Here is a 23,809-nt window from a genome sequence, read left to right as displayed (position 1 = left end):
CCCACTTTCAATATCCTTTAATTACTATACCCTGATTATATATATGCAATATTCCTTCCCAGCTCCAGGAAACCCTTTACCATAATAGAGAATTTTGTTCACCACTTTTCAGATTCACCACAGTAATACACTGGACAGGTTTGTAAATCTTAAATTTTTTTTTTTTTGCATATTTACCAAAAATAAAAATTGAGGGAGGAAATGAAATCTCTATTTTATACAAGGCATGCTTGTGCAAGGACAGAGATCCTATGGATCCTCAGAGGCATTCTCTCTAGTTTTGTTTTTAAAACTCTTAATTTGGGGGAGCCTACCCCTTGGGTCTCTGATGAGATGACATTTATAGAGACTGGGAAAGAATCGCCGGGCAGCCCTACATAGCACATGAACTTGAAGCATCAGCATTGCACAGAGGGCAGATGGCATGGGAACAGGAACTGGAAACAAACGTAGGCATGGACATTTGCTTTTCTGCAAAACCGCGGTGTTGGGAAGGATGTTCCCGGGGCTCTGTTGAGCTCTAGCGGTTCTCAGAGCTCAGAGTTGCAAGGACCCTTGGTGCTCCCGGTTTGGACCTGCATCCCTGTGAATTCACCCAGGCTCTGTGCAGCCAACCTGCATAGTCAATCCTGTGTCCTTAAATGCCTTCTGGTGGCTTTGCAGAGGGATTCTGCTTGTGTCGGGACTTAGTCTGGCAAGATTAGAGCCTCGTAATTACCAAAATACCAATTGCTCCTCATCTATAGTTAGAGTGCGAGCTTTTTATTCATTCCCCCTGGTTTATAACATGGGAGCAGGAGCTGGGGTAAGATTTCTGAAGCTAATGCATCTGTACTCTCAGCCCTGCATTTTCCACTGAATTTTGGTGTTCGGCTTTAACAATCATCAGGTGCCAATCCTCTCTGTCTATGCCCTTGATAGGGTTGGACCGGTAGAGGGACTGGAGAAGAGAGGAGTAGCTAAGAAACAATCCTTAATCAAGCGCCCCCTCTCCCCATCCAATCATGAAGATCAGATCAAACCAATGTAAGTTAAAGAGGCAGGTTAAGATAAAAATCCAGGTAAAGGTAAAACGAAGTCCCACCTTGTTACATAGCCATGACCTCAAATAAACCTAAGTTCCCCTCCTGCAGCATCTGTAAAAAAAAAAAAAATTAAAAAAAGATAACCCTTTTTCATTATATTTGATCGCGGCAGATATGCGTGGCTGTACATTACAGTGAATTTTTAATTATTTCTCCTGATTAGGTCTTTGCGATTATTCATCATGTTCATCTGAGTGAAATAAAATGATATACGCTGAGGCGAGTGTTAACAGATTGTAAGATTTGATATGTTTTGAAAAGAAATAGTAATGATAAATGACAGTGACCTAATTTGTGGAACGATTTTTCGTGCATAAAATAATCTTCTGGTTTGTAATTATGTGATTAACTCAAGAAGGCAAAAAAAAAAAAAAAAAAGTCAATCAAGTCAGAATCATCAAGCTCCAGAATCGAAAAGTATCTGCAACTTTTCAGTATATATATATGTATATTTTTTAATCCAGAGTGAACTTTCATTTGAATTTCAAATATAAATATTTGTTAAACAATTTTTTTTTTTTTTTTAGAGAAAGAGTCTCAGGTGCTACAATTGCAGAGATCATAAAGGAAAAGGGTCAAAATCTCCAAAAGGAATGATAGCTGCTTTTTTAAAAAATAGTGTTTATAAAGCAACTCCATTTAATCTCATAATCTCTTCTAAAAAGAGATGATGAAGGAAGAAGGCAAAATACAGACACATCCTTCATAACGATGAGGAAATTGGGTGGATATGGTAGAGCCCACCAGTAATTCCAGTGGCTAAGGAGGCTCAGAGCAGGAGGATTGCAAGTTGAAGGCCAATCTCAGCAAGTTAGCTAGACCCTGTCTTAAAGTTAAAAAAATAAATAAAAATAAAATTAAAAAGGCCTAGGGATGCGGCTCAGTGGTAAAGTACCTCTGGGTTTAATCCCCACTACCAAAAGAATGGGGTTGGGGGGTCAGGGGAAGCAACAGATGAGAAACCGTCTGTCACTTGGGGGGACTAAGTGGTTAAATGGCATCTCTGTGATCACATGGATTTTCCAGGTGGAGCTCTGAAAGATGCTGTAGCCTTCCATTCTTTTTTTTTTTTTTTTTAACTATGCAAAAAGAAGATAAAACGGAAAAAAATAAAATCTAAGGGATGTGGGTTCTGAAAGGTTTTTCAGCACATTTGATTATGAACTATATCATGGAGATTAAAATGAAGGCTTCATTCAAAATACATGAAAGAAATACATATGTCTAACTTGAGGGTTAGCGATTTAGTCAGCTTTTTTAATTGCTGCGGCCAAAAGACCTAAAAAGAACAATTTTAAAGGAAGAAAAGTATATTTGTGGGGGCTCATGGTTTCAAAGATCTTAGTCCGTAGTCAACTAATTCCATGGCTCTGGGCCCAAGAAGCAGAGAGGGAACTCTGCTCACCAGGGACAAAAATAAAAATAAACTCCAAAGTCAGGCTACCAGTGACCTACCTCCTCCAGCCACACCCTATCACCCAGTGACCACCCAGTTAATCCCCATCCATGGATTAATGCACTGATTAGGCTGTCCTAACCCAATGATCTCACCTTGAATTTTCTTGCATTATTACACACATGAGCTTCTGAGGGTCGTCTCCTATCTAAACCATAAGTTAGTATTTCAAAATAGTCCAAGGTATCATAAATAGGGTGAATACTAGTTGGGTTCATATGCAAAGTCATTTGGATGATTGGACTTGAAACCACAAACTGATAGGAAACAATCCTTATAAAATTCTAATTAAAATCCAGAAGTTGTTTGGAGAAGGAGATGACGGTTTCATGAAGTGAGCATGAAAAATAGTGATTAACATGCATGCATCTTGTGCATCCCCTGACCCTCATAATGTTCTGAGAAGGTGGGTGTAATCAGCCCCATGTCACCACCAAAGACTCTGAAGCTGTAAGAAGTCAGCTTCTATATTGTCACATGTCAAGAAAATGACTCAAAATGAAGTCCAGGTCTTTCTGAATCTAAAAATCTGTGGGCTTGGTCTCTATTCAGTGATGCTAACTCTACTCCGTGGTACCTTTCATAACAACATGATGCTCATTTTGTATTTCATGACTGAGTGGCTGAGCACCTGAGCGGTCGAACAACTTTTGTTGGTTTCTTTGTCTCGGGACTTAAACTCAGAGTTGCTTAACCACGGAGCCCCATCCCCAGGCCTAGTTTGTATTTTATTTAGAGGCAGGGTCTCATGGAGTTACTTAGGGCCTCACTTTTGCTGAGGCTGGCTTTGAACTCGACATCCTCCTGCCTTAGCCTCCCGAGCCTCTGGGATGACAGATGTATGTCATGGTACCCCCAGCTGGTTGGTCATCTTTAAAGAGGTGTTTTTGATCACATTTATCCTGGAGGCAGATGCATATGCAGGTGTTAGATTTGGGAGGGTGAGGAGTGAGTCAGAGGGACCATTAGAAGTCAAGGGCGGGGGAAGGAAAGTGACTTCAATCGTCAGTAACTGAAAGCAGAGCAAAATCGTTAAATGTCAGGCCCACTTCATGTGCCAGTAGCACTTGAGACAAAAATTAAGCCAGTAAGTTCGGTGTGGAAGCCACTCGTCCCCTCTGGATGGCTCAAGTGAGACCATGAGGTGGGCATTAAGGTGGCAGTGGGAAAAGGCTGTGGCTGAACTTAACAAGGACAGGAGCAGACCCCTAGGCAGGAAGCACCAGGCAGATTTACCACGGAGTTGACCCTTACTCTTCATTTGGCGCTATCGATGGCTCTAACGGCTAGGACTACACAGGTAACGAGCTGTTGCGGCCACTCTGGGTTGAATGTCAGCCCTCCCAGTGATCATTCCAGCCAGGGCGGTGTACCCCCTCCAGGAGTGGACACTGCGGTGGGAAGAGGGGAGGCGGGGAGGAGAGTGGGGCCTTGCCCCTTCCTGTCCAGGGGGGACACCTCTTTGTTTCTGAGCTTTAGTTTTTATTCCCAGAAATCTCCAGAAGCCGATTCCAAGGGCTCTAGGAGTGAGTGAGGACCAGGAGGATATTTCCACTGGTGAAGTTTTAGTCTTTCCTCCATGATGGACCAAGGGGACCTCCCAAGAGTATGGGAGATTCAATTCCATGTTTCATTGTGCATGCAGCCAGGGAGGTCTGCTTCTCTTGCTTCTTCAAGGATCTGTCCTTGAAGGGTGTCTTTTGGCAGGGATGACATTGATATGTGGCTCCCTAGGGAGATAGATCCAGAGGTGGGGGCGGGTGACAGGTGCACAGGTCAGTGGCATTAACGGTTCAATTGATGGCGACATACTTAGCGACTAGTCATTTAAACTTGGCCCGTCTTTTTCTTTCCTCCAATCCCTTCAAAAATCAGGGTCAGCCAGGCACGGTGGTGCACACCTGTAATCCCAGCCACTCAGGAGGCTGAGGCAGGAGGGTCACACGTTCAAGGCCAGCCTCAGCAACTTGGTGAGGCCCTCACCAACTTACCAAGACCCTGTCTCAAAATAAAAAAATAAAAAAAGATTTAAAGCTCCCTTGGCTTCAACCCCTACCACAAGGAAAAGAATTTTTTAAAAATAATAATCATTAGGGTCCACCCTGATCGGTATTAAGTTCAGTTTATATCTATTGCTGATAAGCACTTACTATGTGCTGAGTATTTTTCTAGGCACAATGTAGTCCACACGGAGCTTGGCAGATAAGTATTTGTACCTATCAGGGGTGAGCATAGATTGTATCACAACTCTTTGCAGCAAAAATCATATAAAACTTGGAAATGGTCTCCCTACAAATCTACTTTATGCTGTTTCACTTGTACAAAATCTGCTCACTCACGAGAGAGTGAGCTCTCCAGCCCACAGTGGGGAAGGAGAGAAGATTGAGGAGGAGGAGGAGAAAAATAGTTTTTAATAACACAGCATTAGATACCTGTTTATCATGATTCTGAAAAATCTGTTCATGAATTCTTTTTTTTTTTGTACCAGGGATTGAACCCAGGGGTGCTTAACCACTGAGCCACAGCCTCAGCCCTTTTTATTTTTTAATTTTGAGACAGGGTCTTGCTAAGTTGCTTAGGGCCTGGATAAATTGCTGAGGCTGGTTTTGAACTCGCAATCCTCATGTCTCAGCCTCCCAAACTGCTGGGATTACAGGCATGCACCACTGCATGCGGCTCATGTGCTTCTGATGGGGGTGAAATCCACATAAGACAGAATTAGCCATTTTAAAATCAGCAATTCCGGGCCATGCAGTATGTTCACAATGCTGGACAACTACCACTTCTTTCTCTTCCTAAAACATTTTCATCACCTCAAAATAAAACCCCCGACTCAGGAAGCAGTCCCTGACCATCTCTCCTCCCACTGGCTGACCTCCAACCTCTATGGACACCCATCTGCTCTCTGTGTCTTTTGGATGGACCCACCCTGGTTCTCTCAGATAAACAGAGTCCTGTAATGTTGAACCTCCGTGTCTGGCTTCTTTCACTTCGCACAGTGTGCAACTGAGGTCCATGCACATGGTAGAACGTATACAGTGCCTTGTTCCTTTTTATGAATGAGTACTAAGTGTTCTGTTGGGTCCAATGCCCGATTTTGTTGGAGCACTCATTCACCCATCTGCAGATGCTTGACTTCTCTTCACCTTTGGAGTATTGTCAGTGGTGCTCCTACGAACATTCTCTTTCTTTTAAGTGTTTTTGGGAGCTTCGTCGTTTTGAGCATATTTACGCGAGTTGGTGAATTAAGTGCTTTATATGCAGACACTCTGTCCATTCTCAGAATCCTTTGACATCAATACGACTATTATCCCTCTTTCCAGGAGGTAGACACTGGTGCCTAGAGAGGTTGACTCCTTTGGGTGAAGGGCCAGGCACTCTTGGTACTGAGTCTCAAACCCACACAGGCCAGGTTCAGGGTTTGCACCAGACTCCATATCCCTGGGTGTTGTGTGAACTTGACCCTTGACTTTAACCACTGCTTCTTCTGACCCCGGCTAGTCTTCACGGTCAGATAAGGATTTTTTCAAGTTTCTTCTTAAAATTCCAATTCTATCATTGGGCATCGCATTTCAGGAGTGGTCTCTTAAGGTGTCATTGCCATCATTATCACCGTACCCATGTTTTATTTCCCTTGGAAAAGTACTCTGGTATGAGTTTTTAAAGTGTTTTGTCCCATAATGATAACAATTATATGATTTTAAAAAAATAAGTCCAAAGCTTCACAGCCTGGAGTTTTATGGCAGTGATCTCTGTGGCTATATAAATAAATATAAAGACATAGTACATTGTCAAGGTTAAAAAAGAAAAATCCAGCCGGACCCGGTGGTGCATGCCTGTCACCCCAGTGGCTGTGGAGGCTGAGACAGGAGGATCGTGAGTTCAAAGCCAGCCTCAGCAAAAGGCTGAGCAGCTCAGTGAGACCCTGTCTCTAAATAAAATACAAAATAGGGCTGGGGATGTAGCTCAGTGTCCCTGAGTTCAATCCCTGGTACACCCCCTGCCCCCCGCAAAAAAAGAAATCTAAATGGTAAAGGAATATTTACTGTATTCACTGTTCTTTTTATGACTTTTTTTTTAAATAAATTGTTAATATCCCCCAGGACCTGTTCCAGGTGGGTCTGACAACACTTGTGTGCAACCTCATTTATTTCCTCCAGGCTCTGTTTTAGCTCATTTAGCAAGTGCGTAACTAAGAGGTGGCCCCCGAGTTTGTGGTGGACTAAGACCCCAGGTCTGTAGCTCCACGCACTCTGCCAGGCGGAGCTTGCACGGCTGATTTTCTTCGCCTACATGCAGAACTTCCCATACCCCTCTGAATTCGCTGGGCACGTTTTTAGATCATTGCTGTTCTCCCAAGATAAGCTTCCGTTCCAAATCTGATAGGCAGTCTATTAACTGTCTTTTTTTCAGTTGGGAAAGTGGAAACAACTCTGCCCCTTGGCCGTGCGGAGGATTTATAGTTTCCATTATTGGCTGGGAGACGAATTTTGACCACAGTGAAGCTTCACTGAAAAGGGTCTATGAAAGATCCCTGCTCAGACCCAACACCTGCCTGCTGCCATTTTCCAAGTGACGGGATTGGAGTTGTAGAACCAGGGCTTCATATTTTTAGGTTGAGATGAAGGGCTCCGGGGACTTTCTCCAAGTTCAACGATGGCATTTACAAGTCGAGGTTTTCACGCCATCCTCAGTTTGAGTTGTGCAACTCTTTGTTCAGTTTGATTTATCAGAGAGCTGTGCCTGCATGTATTGTATTGGACCATGTTTTAATCTGTGGCTATGGATTGAACCAAGTCCTTAGCATTGTATCCTATAAGTGATCCCACCATTTTATACCAATATAAGTTGATGTTGACCCATAATAGGAAATGCATTTATAAATTGAAGTGTTTTACTAACCTGAAGATACAGATCTTCCTTGTATATCACAGTGCTTTACAACAATAAGTCAAGCTAAGGTTTTTCAATAAACTTTTCATGTTGGAATGGAAATCCCCAGTTACATGGTGTTTATAATAGAGTTTTGAAGTGCTTTTGCAGTATAAAGGTATTAATTAGACGTCATCTATTTATTCCCTGTAGGGGATATTGATAGTGGTCATTTGAGGGTGGACACAATTGTCAAGACTGTGAAATTGAGGGGGCTGTCACCTCATAGCTATAATCCTAATTACTTGGAGGCTTGAGGTCTGAGGATCCCAAGTTCAAGGACAGCCTTAGCAAAAAAATAAAACTAGAGGAGGGGATTTTGCTCAATGCTATGGCACCATTGCCTGAGGAATGCAAGGCTCTAGGTTTGATCAGCAGAACCTGAGAAACAAATCAAAACAAACAAACAACAACAACAACAAAATAAAAAGCTATGCATTTTAGTTTTTTTTTAAACTTTTCCAAAATGAATTTTTTGGTATTTTTCCCACCAATTCTGTACCCATGAATGTTTGTGATTTCTTCACTGAGGCCTAAATACAAACCAAATGGTGGCCTTTGAAAAGGAAGATAGTTTTATAAGTGACTTAACACAAGGTTGTTTCCTTCATCCATAGGTTAGATGGTGTGTCTTCCTTTACATCCAGTATATCCTGCATCCACTGTGTGTGTGGGGGGTGGGGTGGGGGGACATTCTTCTTCAGCTGAAGCTAAGAAAAGTGTCAGCGTCAGATTCCCACCTACACGTTTCAGATCCAATAACTGGATCCCCCGTGGTTATGGAAATTACACACACTCCTGATACCCGAGGCCAGAGACTTGCCAGTCTCAGCAAACTCCCAAATGAGGTCGTACCCTGGGGTTGATACAAAAGTGAGGTTAGCAAATCGCTGACACCTTTCCTAAGAAAGATTCCAGGTGAGGATGACTCTTGACCAGATCCCGACGGGCGGCTGCACGTTTTCATGCTTTCTTCTATACCTCGCCTGATTTTATGAGTCGTCTCCATCTTTAAAAAAAAAAAAGCAAGCATTGATGATGTAGAATCATTCACACATCGACACAAACCATGAAGTCTCTTAAGACAGTAGAAAGGATCGTGGAAAGGAGGGAAAGACGCAGGCGCGGGAGTCACTTGGAGATGCCATTCTTATCCAAAGCAAACTATATTCCAAACCAATTATCTAGGTCATTTCCTACTTGCTAGGTGCAGAACTCCTCTCGTGAGGGGGCGGTTGATGCTGCTCCTCTTGGCCGTTCCTGTTGGATTTACTTTGCGATGCCTGATGTCAAGGGGTAAGAGGGGAGAGAAGGGAAACAGCACGCAAGCCAGTTTCCAGCTCTAACAAGTGTTTAAGCCACTCTTGGACCACGGTGCCCATAATAGGAGAATAAAGGGGTCCTGTCCTTTTTGGCTTTATAGTATCAACATTTGGGTCCAGGGCAACCAAATAGCTTTAAAAAGATGAGATGATTTTTATGAGTTGACTTAAGTTTCTGAGCCGAGCCTGGCCCACGAAGGTAGGCTAGCCCTCTTCTCCCCTGTGACTTACGGAGTCTGTTCTGCTGATCCTGGATCCTCGTCTGTCTCCACATCACACTCCGCGGTGGCCGTCTCCGACAGGCAGCTGAAGTGACCTTCCCTCCCTGGGTCACTTTCTCCCCAGCCAGTCTCTGCTCGGGCAGGTGTAGAGTTAAAGGTCTCTGCCTTTTTTCTTTCATGTCACCGTGACCGTGGAAGGACTCGGGACTCTCTGTCCAGTGTATGATTTATCGCCAGAGTCCCTCACGATGGCCTTTTCTTGGAATTCCCAGCTCAGCACTAACTCTGACCATCACTGCTTCTCCAATTTTTTTAATCACCTTGTAAGTGACCTTGTTCCCAAAGTCATTCACCACGAGCCATTCTGATCATTTCCACTATGACCGTCTCCGGTCAAGTCATCAGAGAGGAGCACGGGTGTCCTGGAACGCTCAGACACTCATCTCTTGACTAATTCATGGCCCCATAAAGGCTGGATGCCCCTCTCCAGCAGAAAAATCTGAAATCTTTGCCTCTTCCCCGTGGCTCCAATATTAAGGAGTTAGAGGAAGTCACCGGGTCTTCAGTGGAGATTTCTCTTATGATGCACGTGACCCTGTGTCATCTCCACGTTCCCGGGAGTCACAGTGATGATAGTTTTGCATGTCTTGGAGGTAAAGCAATTCCTGGTAGCTATAAGTAGACTGAAGACCTCTGAAAATAACATGTAAGCAGAGTCCCTTCCCCTCTCCTCCCTCCAAAAGTTATATATATATATATATAGAGAGAGAGAGAGATTATTACTATTAAATAGATTGGACATCTCTATAGGAAATTCTTGGAAGGGTTAGGACATTGATTCTCACATGATGAGTCAGTAAAGACTTATTGAGTAACTTTTGTGTGTCTCGCCCTGTGCTAGACATTGGAAATGCAGCTTCACCCATTTAAAGGAAGAATCCGTTCATGTAGCTTCATCCAGTGGAGGTGGACGTGACTTAATCGGAGGACTCTGCTTCCTGAAGGCTCACACTAGGGAATAATATCCTTATCCACCTTAGTAAGCCCATGGCTCAGAGGGTGACTAGTGGAATTCATCTTTGCAGTCTCACGGTTGGCATCTACCTTAGTCATATTCCAAGGAGGTTCGGCATCATATTCAAAATAGCCAGTATCCACATCCAAAGCCGTGTGAGTGCGTCCTCTCTGTACATTCTCCACTCCTAAATGAATTAATTCCCTTTGCTTTTATGGATACGTGTATTTTAAGTCCTCAAAAAGTTGACAGTGATCACAAAAGCTACCATATATTGACTATTAGACTATTTCCTAGAACTCTAGTAAGAATTCACATCATCTCAATTAATTCTCTTATGAGATTCAAGGGGGAAAAAAAAGACTTAGGCAAGTTCAATGATCCGTCCAAGACCAGACAACTAGACATTGGGACTTCCACTTGGGTGGCTGATTCTAGAATCTAAACTTTTTTTTAATAATTTTTTTTGGGGGGTGGGGTACAAGGGATTGAACTCAGGGGCACTCAACCACTGAGCCACCTCCCCAGCCCTATTTTGTATTTTATTTAGAGACAGGGTCTCACTGAGCTGCTTAGCGCCTCGCTTTTGCTGAGGCTGGCTTCGAACTCACGATCCTCCTGCCTCAGCCTCCCTATCCGCTGGGATTACGAGCGTGTACCACCACAGCTGGCTTAGAACCTGACCTCTTAACCTCTCTATGAAGCTGAATCACTAGCAAACATTTGGTCTGCTCTCTATGAATGAGAAAACGTAAACCCAAGCTGTTAAGTGATTTGCCCATTTAATATACTCCTTACCTACCAACTAGAGATTAAATCTCATGCTCCATGTTAATGCAGTATTCAATAATAACAAAAGTGTCATGTCAAGTCCATGCCAGCTGCTCTCTCCTGATGCGTCTCTTTCTGTGGATTCATTCATACCATCACCACTGCTATTTAGAACCGTGTTCTCTTATTATCTCATCAACCAGAGGATGTTAAGATGAAGCGGCTTCACATCACAGCACACTGCAGGCCCGAGGAGGTCCAGTTCCAACTCAGCCAGGCGGGTGCAAGTTTGTGCGCCATCTCTGTAAGCAGACAGGGTTTCCCCTCCTGCTGCAGGGGCTGTGCCATGCTTAGAGACATTTTGGGGGTTGTCACTGGTGGGCGTGAAGGGTGGCATTTGTGGCATCTGGTGGGCAGAGACCAAGGATGCCACGGATCATCGTGTCGTGTCTAGGACAGCCCCCTACAGCAGAGAATTAGAATTAGCTGCCCCCAGAATGTGCACAGCATTCTAACCACAATGCTAAGTCCATGCCACCAGTTCTGTCCTCCCAAATTAGCAAAGCATAGTGTCCTGTGCACATGCTTAATTTAATGCTGTGTGTGTGTGTGTGTGTGTGTGTTTTAGTCATGAGTACAGTTCAGGCTTGGAAAATCATTGTTCAGTCCGTACCTCGTGGTTATAAAAACTAGCATTGTGCCCCCTGGGAGAACTTATGGGGGTGCATCCATTATGACAATGGAAGTGCAAAATTGCTGTGTTTAGATTTAGGATGAAAGAATAGCAACCCAGTTGGAGACGATGATAAAAGTGGTACTTTGATGACTAGGGATGATTTGGGTTTCAGTAATGAAAAGTAGCCATATTGTTATTCAAAAAAAAAAAATGTTATTTGGGGAGAACAAAAAAAAAAGAAATGGATTTTTTTTCCCCCTGGTATTTTTCTTTTCTTTCAAACAAACCTATTTTGCAGATTTAGTATGCCTTTTATCATCAGCTCAATTACAGTTTGGGCAGCCAGTTTGGACGAAAATAAAAAAAAAAAAAAAGAGGAATAAAAATATTTTTATCACTACCTTGTGTATTTCTCACAAGATTTCTAAGTGTGATTTTCCATGAATATCATCCAAAAAAAATCTTCAACTGTGTGAATTTTGCACTGGGTTTCTGGCTAATCAGGATTGGGCCGAAGTCCAGTGTATATGTTACATAAGGAAAGGGGGAACCGGCTTTGGAAAGGAGACTTCCACAGTCCTCCTCCTGCGGTCTTGTGTGGCTCCTGATCACCCAGGGAATCCCATATAAGACCGCCTGCCTCCCGAGCCTCTCCTGTTCCTGGGTTTTCTTTTAATAATCATATTTGTCTGTCTGGCAATGTGCTAGCTTTTGTGAGAGGCACTTTGCCTTCATAAACCCAACGGACAGAGAGAATTCACGGACCTCACACACCTACAGATCTGGGAACCCAGATTTTGGGGTACGAGAGAGCAGTTTCATAGTGGTCAGATATAGGAGTGCGGTACGACCTAGCAGTTTCAAAAATGTAGTCGGGTGAGCTAAAACCACTGGAGATAAAAGATTAGAGAGCAAGAAGGGAGAATGATATGGCAGAATACAGGTGGGTTCTAGGGTGGGAGGGCAGGGCTGAGGTTTGACCCAGATCCTCTTCCCCGGGCAAGAGCAGGGTTCTGGAAAGAAGGCTCTTGTGCACATGGACCCTAATTTTATCATATCCAAACTGGGCGACTTTGAGAGTATTTTACTTCTCGGCTTTCTCATTTGCAGAATTGAGTTTAATCGACTGGTTCTGATGATCCAATAGGAGAATTCCCATAAAGTGCTCAGCACGCTTATGTATCAGCTAATGTTCCTGCTGCTATTTCCCTTGCACCTGAAAGTCCACGTCAAATCCCTGTGCAGTTTCTCAGGGGGGGGGGCTGCATATTTATCTCTGCATAGCCACACCCAGTACCTCTCACAGGGGTGTACTCTTTGTGGCTGTGTTATGGAATTACGATGCCGGCCACATTTGAAGATTCAATATAAAGATTTTTGGTAATGACAGTTAAAAAAAATCTACAAGTGGCATTCATTTTAATAATCTATTTTATTTAACCCTGTATTTTCAAGATAGTGTCCTTGCAACCTGGAGTCAATATTAAATTATTTAAAAAAAAAAAAGAAATCCTGCCCATTGAGACCCCTTGGATGGAACAGGAGATCATCATGTCAAGTGCAATTATCTAGGCTCAGAAAGACAAGCACAGGATGATTCCACTCAGAGGGGGAACCCCAAAACGTTGACCTTATAGAAGTCGGGACTAGATTGGGGAGAAGGAGGAGGGATTGGGGAAGGTTGATCAGTGGGAGGTCAATCTGTCATGGTCGAGGAGGAGAAAGGGATTCCAGAGTGCTGCAGATGGCAGGTGAACTGTGCATTTCCAAAAGCCAGAAGAGAAGATTTGGAAAGTTTTCACCATTAAGAAATGATAGATGTTTGAAGGGATAGATATATTTAACCCGATTTAAATATCACACAGTGTATACATATATATATTGAAATATCACATTTTGTACCCATGAGCAGGTACAATTTTTTTTAGGTTTTTCTATATCCATTTATAAATAAATTAAGATACGTAAGATTATTCAGGAACTATTTTTATGTTGTTTTTTCTTATTTCCTTTGAAACTTGATATACACTTTGCACTCACATCATACCTTGGTTTTGCCTAACCATGCGGTACTTCTGAGACTAACTGTATTTAGAACTATTCTCTTAGTCTGTGCTGCGAAGGGACAAACCTTGCTACCCTTGTGTGCCAGATAATCAGGACGAAAAGCACCCCGTCCAAATACAAATGCAAAAGACAGAGTTATAACTGGAGAAGGAGGAGAAGGCTCGTTTTTGTTTTCCTGGGTAAAACCACTTTTTAAGTCTTCAGACAAAACTTTAAAGAAAACCATTGCTTTTGAAATAAAAAAAAAAAAACACCTCATACAAAATAAAAGGAAAATGCACCCCCTCTGTGCCTCGGGCCAAAATAAAAAGCTTATGTGAGGAACAACCAGTTCATATTACAAAAGTCAAATGAACGTAGGTCATCCTTAGGGTACAGAAAAAAAATTGGCATAAGGAACATTTTATATAAAAGTATTTTGTTAGATTAAGGAACAGGGATGTGGTTTATTGGTATTGTACTTGCCTAGCATGCATGAGGTCCTGGGTTCAATTCCTACCACTGCAAAAAGAAAAGAATTATATGCCTATAATCCCAGGGGCTCTGGAGGCTGAGAGAGGAGGATCGTGAGTTCAAAGCCAGCCTTAGCACAAGCGAGGCACTGAGCAGCTCAGTGAGACCCTGTCTCTAATAAAATACAAAATCGGGCTGGGGATGTGGCTCAGTGGTTAAGCGCCCCTGAGTTGAATTCCCAGTACCAAAAAAAAAAAAAGTTTCATTTATTTGAGTGGTATTTTAAAAATAAGAATTATTCTCTATTTAACTCCACTTCTGTGTGTCTGATACAAAGGTATGGATGATATGCCATGGGCCTTGGTCGAAGAGGAGAAGAACAAGTTCTCTTTATATGTGAAGCTGATTCTTTTGACCTGGAGACAAGACTTGTATGTCACCCTTCACTCTCCAAGCCTAAAAACGGAATGTCTCCAACCATTCACTCTCCTCTTCGTTGAAAACCCCCGTGCCTCCAACTACTGCAGGCAGTAATTCTGTAGTCTTCAGATCATTACATCAAATTTGATTTCTGTGTCGGACTCACTGTCCTTTACTTAGATGGAACCACTGAGGACAACTTCCTTTGTACCCTGGGCCCCACATGCTGAGCGGAAGACCAGTATCCTGCTACATCCGTTTGATTTTAGTTTGTTTTAGTGAGAATTTTTTTTTTTTTTTTTTGGTCTCTGTGACCCAAAGATCTGACAAGAACAATTAGAAAAGGAAAGGTGTGTTTTGGCTCACGGTTTGAGAGGGTCCCAGTCCTTGCTCGGCCTATTCCATAGCTCTGGGCCCAAGGTGAGTCAGAGCATCATGGAGGACTGGCACAGCATAGGAAAGCAGCCCAGGACATGACCTTCAGGAAGCAAAGAGAACTCAGCTCACTAGGGACAAAATATAAACCCAAAGGCACACCCCTGAGTGACCCACCTCCTCCAGCCATACCCTACCTGCCTAGGGCTACACTCCAGTGAATCCATACCAGTGGATTAATGCATTGATTAGTTTAAGGCTCTCATAACCCAATTGTTTTTATCTCTGAACTCTCTTGCATTCTTTCCCACATGAGGTTTTGGGAGGGATACCTCACATCTTCACCACTCCAAATTTCAATGTTATAATTAGCAGTATTTCTGTTTGGGAAAGACTACCCCATCAAGTTACTAATACTAAACACGAAATGCAGCACCCAAGCTCCGGCTGATACCTGAGAAATAAGTTTCCAAATTGTGTGCATTATATTTGGGGCTTTGTTCTAGAACGGCTAATGCCATTTAATAAATACAGGGTACTTACTGTTGAAATAGTCATAAATGAAATGGATGCCATCATTTTCTTTTCTCGCTTACCCAAAAGGTTAACCATCCAAGAAATAATACATTCAAGTTATAACCTTCTCCAGATGACCACATAAACTACTTCGCTGCTCCTGAAAGGGGAGTTCTTAATTATTCCTGAAATAGCTTCTATAATTAAGGAACTTGTCTAATGTGAGGAGGAAAATGATAGATCCTCAGTGAAGGTCAAAATTCAAAGGAGGCACTGTGCTGTATGTTTTGTTGAGCGTTATTAACTTCGACGATTTTTAACTGCATAAAGTCCTGTTGGAATTGGGACTCCTTATCTTACACATAGATTTTTTTTTACATATTTTTGTTCTTTTATTTTCATATTCTATTTTTTACTACAATTTCAATGTAGAAACCAATGAATTTCTTCTGTATACGATTAATAATCCAAGGTAATGCTCAAGGAATGGCCACATATACAAAAATAAGATCTGAGAACTTTAAATTCTAATGAGTTTCTCATTTTATTGTATTAGATTTTTAGTTGTTTTTTTTTTTCCAGGGAGGTACGGGGGAATTGAACTCAGAGGTGCTTGATCACTGAGCCACATCCCAGACCCTTTTTAGTATTTTATTTAGAGACAGGGTCTCACTGAACTGCTTAGTGCCTTGCTGTTCCTGAGGCTGGCTTTGAACTCAAGATCCTACTGCCTCAGCCTCCAGAGCCCCTGGGATTCGGGCATCCACCATGTGCCTGGATAAATTTTTAGGTTTTTAAAAATTAATTTATTTATTTCAATAGGGTATATATGGCAGCAGAATGCATTTTGATTCATTGTTCACAGTTGCAGCACAACTCTACATTCATATGGTTGTACATGATGTAGTGTCACTCCATATGTGCAGTCACACATGTACCTAGGGTAATGATGTCCATCTCATTCCACCATCTTTCCTGCCCCCATGCACACTCCCCACCCTCCCTCCCTTTGCCCAATCAAAGTTCCTCCATTTTTTTTCCCATGCCTCCCCCCTCCCTGTTATGGATTAGCATCCATTTATCAGAGAGAACATTTGGCCTTTGGTTTTGGGGATTGGCTAACTTTACTTAGTGGGATATTCTCCAGCTCCATCCATTTACCTGCAAATGCCATGATTTTATTCTCTTTTAATGCTGAGTAATATTCCATTGGGTATATATACCACAGTTTCTTTATCCATTCATCCAGTGAAGGGCATCTAGGTTGCTTCTACAGTTTAGCTATTGTGAATTGAGCTGCTACAAACATTGATGTGGCTGTGTCCCTGTAGTATGCTGTTTTTAAGTCCTTTGGGTATAGACCAAGGAGTGGGATAGCTGGGTCAAATGGTGGTTCCATTCCCAGTGTTCTAAGGAGTCTCCATACTGCTTTTCAGATTAACTGCACCAATTTGTAGTCCCACCAACACTGTATGAGTGTGCCTTTTCCCCCACATCCTTGCCAACATTTATTATTGTCTGTATTTTTGATAGCTGTCATTCTGACTGGCATGAGATGAAATCTTTCTGATTTGCATTTTAAGCAGTTATTTTTCACGGTATTGCTATCTCTTCTTCTTCCCTAAACTTTGACAGCAGGCAACCAGCATCATTTGAAAGATATGAACTGTACGTGAGGTCAACCTAGAATTCTATCAAAAGTAAAAGCAAGCTGGGTGCAGTGGTACATGCATTCCCCATGACTCCGGAGACTGAGGCAGGAGGATTGCAAGTTCAAGGCCAGCCTCAGCAACTTAGAGAGACCCCAATCAACTTAGCAAGACCCTGTCTCAAAATAAAAAAATAAAAAGGGCTGGAGATGTGGCTCAGTGGTTAAGTGTCCATGGGTTCAATCTCTAGCACCGAAAAAGAAAAGAAAAGTAAATAAAACGGTGGGAAGGGACGTTTGGAAATAAGCTATTGCGTTAGGTCAGTCTACTTCATATTTGGGGACATGAAGTTTGGAATTGAGCAGAGCTGCTAGCAGCAGTCATTTGGTGCCTGAGGTTTCTGCCTCTTTTCTTCTTGTGACCCAGTTGGTTATTTAAGGTTCAAGTTAGGGACTCAAGTGCCTAGTTGTTCAGTTATGTGTGAATTGTGCCAAACCTAGCTCACCACTGAAGAAAGGCATTCCATCCATGCGCCTTATTATTTTATTTTACTTTATTTTGGCCAACTTGGCAAGCGAAAGAATTCACAGTGAGTTCTCTCTTTGGCCAATCATTTCCAAATGTGACTCTGGGAAATGCTGCACCGAGAAGCAGTCTTTTGGGTTTTGCATGAAACTAAAATCTTATTACTCCCCTGGATGGAGTCATTTGCCTCTCTCATCAGCTCGGTGGCTCAAAGGAACGTTCAGGAAATGAAGGCATAAAGGTCTCCTGCAGGGGAGGGGTGACTTATGGGAGGGAAGGGAGAAGAGAGACGGAAGAGAAAACTGCACATATTCAAACGGTGCCCGTCAACTCGGTGTGGGTTGAGATCACCTACGAAGCAATGATAGTGACCTGTTCTTGTATCCCTACGTCCATCCCAAAGAGAGTTTTTTTTTTTTTGCACTGAGTCTCAGATGGAACTGGGAAACTGCATTTATTACCAGGCACTGCGGGTCACCCTGGAAAACCTGGCCCAGTATGAAAGGCAAGCTCTATCCTAGAGAACACGCAGGAGGTCCCCAGTGTGATGATGTTAAGAGGTGACGGGGTCGGGCACAGTTGTGCACACCTGTATTCCTGGCCGCTTGGGAGGCTGAGGCAGGAGGATCGTGAGTTCAAAGCCAGCCTCAACAACTTAGTGAGGCCCTAAGCAACATAGGGAGACCCTGTCTCTAAATTAAAAATTTAAAAAGTGCTGGGGATGTGGCTCAGTGGTTAAGCACCCCAGTACCAAAAAAAAAGAATTGATGATGAACCTTCACAAAGTAGGGTCAAGTGAGAGGCCATTAGGTCATGGGGGTGGAGCCTTTAGAAGGGATTAATGTCCTTCTCTTAAGACCCCTTTCTCTCTGTGGCTTCCCAACATACCACAGGTTGTCTCCTGTTTCACCATCTCCTCCATAAGGTCCTCTCCGGAGTTTGCATTCGAGCCTCCCAAACCGTGAGCGCCATCATCCTCTGATCTTTCTGAACACCCACCCCATCTCCAGTGTTTCCTGAGAGCTACGGAAATGGACGAAATAACCTCAAAGGCCTTCTAATTTAGATTTTGGGCAAGATGAGACGAGGAAGGAAAAAAAATACATTTTTCTTACATTCCTTAAAGTTTATCAACTGCATAATGAGCCCAGGGTTTCTGTTCAGGATGATTAAAAAGTCCTGAAGATGGATGATAGTGATGTATGGGCACTTAATGCCACTGAATTATAAACTAAATAGTAAATAGTTTGGTATTTTACCCTATAGATTATGCAGTACACATATTTTTTGTGGTTTTATATATATATATATATATATTTTAATTGTATTTTTAAAAAATATTTATTTCTTAGTTTTAGGTTACACACGATATCTTTATTTTATAGATATATGTTGTGCTTAGGATCAAACCCATTGCCTCATGCATGCTAGGTGAGCACCCTACCACTGAGCCACAACCCCAGCACCTATATCTATTTTTAATTTTTTTAAATTGCAGATGGACACAATCCCTTTATATATTTTAATTTTTTTTTTAGTTGTAGACGGACAAAATACCTTTATTTATTTATCTTTATGAGGTGCTGGGGATAGAACCCAGGGCCTCACACATGCTAGGCAAGCGCTCTACCACTGAGCCATAACCCCAGCCCTCCCTTTATTTTATTTAATTTTTTTTAATGTGGTGCTGAGGAGCCAACCCAGTGCCTCACACGTGCTAGACAAGCGCTCTACCACTGAGCCACGACCCCAGCCCTGTGGTCTGTATTCTAACATTGCACATACATAGATAGCATTTATGTGATCAAATAACAACTTGGTGTTGAGATGATCTTTAGTGATGAACCTTGATGATGGAATTCTTTTCAATTTTTTTTAAAGTGACGTTTTGCTATTTATTTTCTTGTGTTTTGGTTTTAGCAAAGATCTGGAAAAAAAATGTGAGTAATGCTTACTTTGGTCTCTTAAGTACAAAATAAGAAAAGAGCCGTGCAGGTGTTAAACTTGAACGTTCTCTATCATTTCTTCAAGCCTGAAGTCTCCCAGCTGCTGGGTTGGATCTCTGGGTGTCTGAGTGCTTTTCTGACATGAAGTTCTATAGGTGTGCAGTTTGCTGAAATAACCTCGGTGACATTTTCATACAGCATATCCCCCCCTAACATGGGAGCGTGTGCCATTCCTAATTGGGAAGTTTGGGGGGGGGAAGGTTTCATTGTGGATATTTGAAAGTGACTTGGGGCATTCTTTCAGACTGTAAATCATGGGCAAGGTCAACAACCTCAGGCATGTGAGTAGTTTGTCTTTGGCTGTCTGTCGAAGACACCAGGCAATTCAATCTGCTAGGTGCACTTCTGCGCACCTAAACCAACACCTCGGAAGGAAGCCACCAGAGCCCAGTAAGGCTGCCCGATCTCCCTGCAGCCATTGCCACAGGTGTATCCTGATCATTTAAAATGGGCGTTCATATGGGGATGTGTTATTCTGTTGACCTAGTAAGACTGTTAGGATTATAAGAGGGTCACTTTGACGAGTTGATATGAAAAGTTGAAATGCTTGTCTCACTGATCTACACTGCACATCCTGAATCGTTAAGGCTGTTTATTTTGGAGCAATGGATGTACAGGTGGAACCAAACAAGGGTTTGTTGGTGTTCTCCTCTCAGATCTCTATCTTCTCCCTCCATCCAGAGCAGTTGGGTGGAGTGAGAGGTTGGGAAGCACATTACATAACAAAACTGTGAACTCAGAAGGAAGGAGATGTTCGTGGAAAAGAAGGGAGGGCCAGAATTATTTTTTTTAAAAGTATGTTTTTAAAAAAAAACAAAAAACTGAAATGATTCCTTCTTTCTACTAGTGACTGTGTGTGCTGGTGTTAACAGAGAGAAGCTAGTTGCTATGGTACCTCTGAGCTGTGTGTTTGGTGTGGTCTGTCCTAGCAGTAAATGGACACATTTATGCATTTGGACGGGCACAGCTGGATGGTACCGAACATATATATTCCTTTTAAAGTCCAACTATCGAAGGCAAAATCCTACCCCAAATGAACATCAACAAGTGAACAAAATAGCACTTACACATTAATTGTTTTAATAATTAGAAGGGTCAACTGTTGTTTCCCCTCTTGGCTGTGAGGGTTAGCACGTGAGCAGTTGAGAATTTCTTCTCTCTCTCCATCTCTCTCTCTTGAAAATAAGTCCTTCATTTCCATTTCTTGCATTAATTTTTTCCCCCATTTCCAGCTGCCAAAGCACTCAGTCACTGATCTAATTTTAGCCTTCACATATGGAGAAGATGCCAGTCTTGTCTTATTTAAAAAAAACCTTACAGTATCACTAATACATATTCTCCCCATTGGATGACGTGCTAGAGTTATTTTATTTTTTCACAAGGAGGGAGGGTGGGTTGAGAAATCCTGGTCAAGCCCTGGCTACCCAAAATACCAAGAATATGAATATTGATAAGAGTTCTCAATTGGTGCAGTTTTGCGAATACACTTACTTTCTGGATTCTAAATTTAGCTTTCAGCTTGAGTCCCCATTAGTTCTTTCGGTGGCTTGGCCCCTATGTAGGTCCAAGGACTGGGAAACGTGAAGGTTAATGATGTTTGCCCTTGGATAGTAGGAACTCTGCTTTCCAACCATCCTCAACATATTTTTTTTAGGTAGGTCACGGCAGAATTGAATCATATGTTTCAGGCACACGTAACCCTGATAGCAATAAGATGGTTTCCCTTGTAGGACAGACTTGCATCCACATGCCAACTCTTCTACCTGTGTCCTTGTGTGCGCTTGTGATGTGTGATTGACTTAATGTCTCCGAGCCTCTGTTTTCTCAATGCAGAGGGTTATATCTGCTTTGCAATTTATAATGCAAAATAATATAGGTTAAGGTCCTAGTAAGAATGCTGGGTAAAGAAAGGGTAGTCAACCATCTCTATTATTATTTAATATCAGTAATTACTTAAGAAATAAATGGACCTCCTCTATACAGGTGGAGATTCAAGCAAAAAGCAGCCACGTTTTCAAATCTAGTTCTGATGTAACAGAGACGGATCTGAACTTGACCTTGAGGGGTCTGGTCTTTTCCTGTGTGTAGAGACTGTGCCCATGAATGGGAACTTGACCTTTCCTTTGTCTTCCTCCCCCACCTCACCCCCCCCACCCGCCACACATCCCCTCATTAGACTTTTCAAAAGAGTTTGATGAAGTAGGTACTATTATCTATATTTTATAGGCATCGCAAAGCCCAAGGTGACTTAGATCGCTCAGCAAATGGAGAGAAGTCATGCCCAGAGCCAGTCCTTCTTAGCTCCTGGTCCAGAGGCATGTCCCTCAAATTCTGCTGCTCTTAACAGACTCCCCCCACACACACACACACTTTTTTTTTTTAATAAGGAAACCAAAGCATAAAGAATTATGTAAGTTAGACTGAATTTGACATTTACCCTTTCAGACAATTTGGGCACTTTGATTTTTTTAAATTATTATTATTAAATGAGATTAGCCAAAAGAAAAGAATTGAGAATAAAGAGAGGCAGGGGGGGAAGCATTCTGACCCAGTATTCTGATATTTGAGCTGGTTATGAAGACAAATGGGGAGTGGATAGCTGGTTTGCAGACAGTTTTTTTGAGCTCCTTGATTGCAGGTTTTATGTTGAATGTTATCTATGTATTTCCAGATCAGAGTGCAGATATTGATTCTGTGACAACTTTTCTAGAAAAGGAGAAACAAAACAGAAAAGAATGTCCCCAAGCACATGAGATAGGCACATTGTTAGATAATAGTCTAGTTTGTTACTGAAGGCTCGGGTGATATTTCATTTAAGAAATGGAGACTTTCAGGGTGGGTTCTTCGGACTGGGATCTGTGGAAAGGACTCAGTCAGTAAGAATCTGTCTATAGATTTATTTCTGTTTTTAGATGAGGCTCTCTGAGTTGGAAGACTGTAGCGGCACTAGGACTCTCTCCAGGGTTCATGGACCTCTGCTGTGACCTAGGCATGTCCTCTCTTTCCTCTCTGCCCTCCTTGGTATCCTGGCTCTAATCCCCATGCCCCGCAGGGTACCATTTCAAGATCGCGGCCCTTGCTCCAGGATTTACATCAGAGTGGATCATAGGGAAAAAAAAAAAGTGGGGCAAAAGATGGCACCCATTTGGGCTCTTTCTTATTCCTATCATTTTCTAAAGAAGGGAAAATTTCCCAGAGACATCCCTCCCATGTGAGACTTTTCTTTTAAGGTTCATTGGCCAAAACCACCTCTCAGGACTCTTCCTAGCTGAAGAGTTGGCCAGGAGAACTGAGATTGTTCTAACTGACACAGGCCGATCATCACTCATCCCCGTAGCTGAACTCCTTGCTCCGTGTCCTCTTGTTGGAGGGGAGATTGGCATTAACCCACCACGCCTGTCTCTCTTTCCTGTGACAATTTCCCACGAATCCAGATAATTTCAGTCTTACTCTTATCTGCTAAATTGCAAAACACCTTGTCATTCCTGAAATATCCCAGCGAGTTCAGTAAGAACCAATTACTTAGTTCTTTGCCTGTTCAATATGGCAATCACTTCTAATAGTCTACTTTTTAAAGTTGGAAGTATTCCGGTAAAGAAAACAGCGAGTGATTTCAGGCGGTGACAGAGTCAGGTAATACCTGACACCGATCCTTCGAATTTCTAGCAAGTGGCTGTGGGTGAACGTGATACCTTCTCCTTTAACCCACACCCACTTCTGCGGACTTGGAGTCCTGCTGCAGCCTGAATATTTTAGGAGAGCTTTAAACAGGTAAAGCACACTAGATGATTCTCACCTCGTCTTTGCTTGAGGAAGTCTATTGCATAGTTAGCAGGATATTTCTAACGCTGGATCAGTTAAGGAACCCATTTTAGGATTCCTCAAACCTCGCAGGGAAGAGGCACAAGACTGTATTCATGTTTACAGGTGGGATGAAGTTGTTGACTGAAAATCTTTGAAAGAAAGGCTTTTATGCATTTATTCCCTGGCATAAATGGTATACCATGGGAGTGGTTTCGCCTTTCAAAGTCCTTTAGGATTGCTTTCACGATAAGGTGTCTGTTGCTTATTTTTTTTATAAAACATGATGACTGGGTCGTTTTCCCCGATTTTCAACTGTACTTTCTCTGTTGATAAAATAGTGCAGCTTATTCCTGGTTTTGTTTGTTTGTTGGTTTTGCTTTCTTATCTCCCATCTCCGGTACAAGCCAGAGCTGGGTGGTAAATGCTCCTTGAACTTCACATCTAAGTCTCATTTCTCACCTTCTCTTAACAGGGTACCTTTTTTTTTCCAGACATCTTTTTCAGTAACCACGAGAG

General features: G+C 42.4%; 1 protein-coding gene across 3 annotated transcripts in view; it reads left to right on the top strand.

Moving 5' to 3' along the window:
* Cntn4 (contactin 4) overlaps nt 1–23,809 on the top strand; it is an 860,889-nt gene that overhangs the window by 310,432 nt on the left and 526,648 nt on the right. The window lies entirely within an intron of this gene.

This window comes from Marmota monax, unplaced genomic scaffold, assembly GCF_021218885.2.
Source record: "Marmota monax isolate L192 unplaced genomic scaffold, Marmota_monax_Labrador192_F-V1.1 WCK01_AAM20220418_F8-fsc00028, whole genome shotgun sequence".
Lineage (NCBI taxonomy): Eukaryota > Metazoa > Chordata > Mammalia > Rodentia > Sciuridae > Marmota > Marmota monax.
The sequence above is the reverse complement of the archived record's forward strand: the minus strand, read 5'-3'. Positions and strand labels throughout refer to the sequence as shown.